The sequence below is a fragment of the Crocuta crocuta genome, unplaced genomic scaffold (genome assembly GCF_008692635.1).
Source record: "Crocuta crocuta isolate KB4526 unplaced genomic scaffold, BGI_CrCroc_1.0 scaffold49, whole genome shotgun sequence".
Lineage (NCBI taxonomy): Eukaryota > Metazoa > Chordata > Mammalia > Carnivora > Hyaenidae > Crocuta > Crocuta crocuta.
The window spans coordinates 589,704-593,769 of NW_027536462.1; positions in this window are offsets into that span (position 1 = coordinate 589,704).

Sequence of the window (4,066 nt, forward strand, 5' to 3'; positions counted from 1 at the left end):
GACTGTCGCCTTCTCCGCCAATCGCCAGCTACGTCGCGGCCTGCCGAAGCGACGCAGGCTGGGGAACGTCAGCCTCTTGGGCGGGGCCCAAAGTGATGGATGGAAGACCCTACCAATGGCAGGCAGCGATTGAGGGGTCGGGCAGCTCCGCCCCCGGGCCCGTGACCACCAGTCACGAGATTGAGGGTAGGGCAGGGGGTCGGGGATGTAGGGGGTGACAGAGCCAGTCGAGGGTTCCTGAGTGCCCACGGGGTGGGACTGGCTCCCAGGTGCGGACCCCTTGGCCGATCTCCCGTGACGGTCTCCAACCGGGGTGTCTGTCTTTCCTGGTCGCGTGGCTCCGCCCCGCTACGAGTGCAGCTGTGGAAGCTACCGGGCTGATTTGGATTCCCTTCTAACAATTGCACAGATGCTGAGCACCTGCTAGGAGGAAGCCAGGCGCCTCGGAACCGGCCCTCCAAGCAGGCGTGCCAGATACAATACGAGACGCCTAGTTAAATTTGAATTTCAGATGAACAACGAATCGTTTTTAGTACAAATATGTCATAAATATTTCATAGGACATACTTATACATTAAAAAAAAAAAAAAAGGATTCGGGGACGCTTGGGTGGCCCAGTCAGTTAAGTGCCAACTCTTGGTTTCCGCTCACGTCCTGATCTCACGGTTTTGTGCGTTGGAGCTCCGCAGTGGGCTCCGCGCTGACACTGCGGCTCCTGCTTGGAATTCTCTCTCTGCCTCTCCCCACTTGTTCTCTGGCCCTCGCGCACGCGCGCTCTCTCTCTCTCAAAATAAAAAAATAAACTTAAAAAATGTGTTTAAGTATCCATAGGGACCCCTGGGTGGCTCAGTGGTTAAGCCTCTGACCCTTGATATCAGCTCATGTCTTGATCTCAGAGGGTGAGTTTAAGTTCCACTTAGGGTTCCGCAACAAGATAGGAAGCCTACTTAAAGAAAAGAAAAGAAAAGAATTATTTGTTGCTTATCTGAAATTCACATATGACTGGGCATCCTGTATCTTGATCCTCTAAATCTGGCAACCCTTTCTCCTAAGACTTTCCTATCACCAGGAGCGATGGGACAAGAATATTACTTCCTTCGTCCATTTGCTCAGTGTTAGCTGAGGGCTAGAGCTACTAATCACACCTGGATCCATTCTTCCCACTTTTTCAGGGGCTTTTTTTCTGCCTACTTTGTTTGCAAGAAGTGATACAGTTTAACAACTAAGATCAGAAAAGGATGCCCCCGCCCATGGCCTTGAAAGACGTTTGTGGTTTCAATATCAAGAACAGGAGAAGAGGCGGTTCTGGCAGGTAGCAAAAACCATAAGATAGATGCAACATGGAGAGAGCCTGTCAGGTTGAGTATTAACTGTTTGATTTAAGGAAAGAAGAGATTATATGGGGGAGAGGGTGGCACATGGAGCTGAAGTGTTCAATTACACACATATTTATTGAGAATATTAAATGCTAAATAAAAGAACTACGCATCAACTGGCAGGAAATGGGGAGCCACTGAAGGTGCTTGAGCTTTGTTAAGTGCACAAAAGCAAAGCAGACTTGGGGGGGAAATGCCCTACTGTTTACAGTTTCCCATCTCCGTTTTCTTCTTGGGGTTAATTGAAGGGGAAAAAAAGGAGATGGGTTGGAAGCAGTTTTCCCAGTTGTTCAGGTAGCAGATTTACACCAGGAAAAACTTGCGCTACTCAAAACTGGAATCAGAACCCTCCCCAGTTTTGAACTTTATGAAACCCACTATACTCACCAAATCCACTCTAAATTGTAGAATGGAATCTGGATCTCCCCCCCTCAACGTCAGGAAACTCTTGACTCTCAAATTTGCATTATTTCAGAGGAGAATTTGCACAAAAGTGACTTTAAAGAAATCTGTAGGGGGAAGGGATATTTTTCCATTAGAAATGTGAAATCATTAGATTACTCCAAAATGTCTAAAGCAGCTCATTTCCAAAGCATGAACTCTGAAATGACTGGCTTGAAGAAAAAAAAAGATCTATAAAAATTTAATCATTTTTTAAAAATTCATTTAAAAAATTGTTTATTTTGAGAGAGAGGGAGGGGCAGAGAGAGACAGAGAGGGAGAGAAAGAAAGAGGGGGGGGGTGGAATCCCAAGTAGGCTCCACACAGAGCCCGATGCAGGGCTCAAACTCACAAAACTGTGAGATCATGACCTGAGCTGAAACCAAGAGTCAGATGCTTAACCAACTGAGCCACCCTGGCACCCCTAAAAATTCATTTTTAAGCATGATGGAGTCATTCCTCTTTGCATCAACTAAAATTGTATTCTTTGTCCATCTTGCTGCATGTCCTAGAACAGATTCTTAACCAAAGGCCCTGACAGAAAAAAATAAACCTAATTTAGGGGCATCATCAGCTCAAAGCGGAGAACTTCCGCTATTTCATCCAGCCTAAAGAAACAGGAAAAGGAGTTTCTTGAAAGAGCTCTAGGACATTCTTATTTCTTTTAATTTGAAGAAAGCCAAAAATGTTTGAAATAGACAGGAGCGTGAAATAAATCCCTCTTCTTTGCCTTCCCCGCAAGAAAACCTCAAAGTCCTACCGTCTTTCCACGCTCTGTGTCTTGAGAAACAGCGTCCTCCTTTGAAGGAGGGGTGAACAGCTTATCCTTTAAAGCCCCCTTTTCTCTGAAGTCTCCAAAGGGCATCACTGCTCCTTACGGCCTTGGAATTCAGCAAGATAAACACTGTAGGCGCTTTCTCTTTGTTTCACAGATGGAGAGATTGAAACCTGGGGAAGGGCGTCTGTACTCAAGGTCACATTGTGAATCGTCAGCAGTCTGCTCCCTCAGTGTAGCCCTTCTGATTCAATCTTTTGCGCTGGGTAAACAATCAGGGATGTGCGGTTAACTTTCTCATTGAAGCATTTAGAGGTGGATATATGTGTGGCAGGATAATACAGGAAGTAATGACCTGTGTTTAGCCAAAAAGAAACCCCCTCCCCTACCTTCATCACACCTCTCCTCCCAGGCCGGATAGCCAAGGCTCCTGTCATTCATCACCCTGGGGGGAGGATTCTTAGAGAGGAACTAGTAAATAAAGATGGCTGGTGCTTGGCTATTGAATTTTTAAAGGAGAGGTCCAGGAATAAGATTTGGAAGAATACACAGTTCAGACTGTTTCCCTGATTCTGTCCCCCTGACCTATTAATTTCAGCAGTAAGTTCTGAGTGATCCCAGAGGCAGCATTTTGAGATGGCTTGGTCCCTGCAAATCAGCCATCCGGGCGCCCTGTGGGGCCCAAGATCATGCCATGCCCCCAGACCATGCAGCCCCCACTCAATTAAAATTAAGAATTTCTTTTCAGGGCCTCCTGAGTGGCTCAGCTGGTTAAGCATCTGATTTCGGCTCAGGTCATGATCTCACAGTTGGTGAGTTTGAGCCCCGCATCGGGCTCTGTGCTGACATCTCAGAGCCTGGAGCCTGCTTCGGATTCTATGTCTCCTCTTTCTGCCCCTCTCCCAGTCTCACTCTGTCTCTCTCTGTCTCTCTCTGTCCCTCTGTCTCTCTCCCTCTCTCTGTCTCTCTCTCTCTCTCTCTTAAAAATAAATAAACATTGGGGTGCCTGGGTGGCTCAGTCGGTTAAGCGTCCAACTTCGGCTCTGGTCATGATCTCACAGTTCGTGGGTTCGAGCCACAGGTCGGGCTCTGTGCTGGCGGCTAGCTCAGAGCCTGAAGCCTGTCTTCAGATTCTGTATGTATCTCCCTCTCTCTGTGACCCTCCCCTGCTCACACTGTCTCGCGCTCTCAAAAAAAAAAAAAATTAAAAAAATTAAAAAAAATAAAAAATAAAAAAATAAAGCTGAAGATATACACGCCCTGTGACCCAGGAGTTCTATTCCTTGGATTAAATATTGTAGGAATATGCACTTACATATGCCGGAATACATGTAGAAAATGTTCATAACACTCATTTGCTCCCTATTCATAATAGCCAAAAACTAGAAGCAATTTAAATGTTCCTTAAGAATAGAATGGATAACAAATTGTGGTATATTCCATACAATGGGATACTATACCACAATGAAAATTA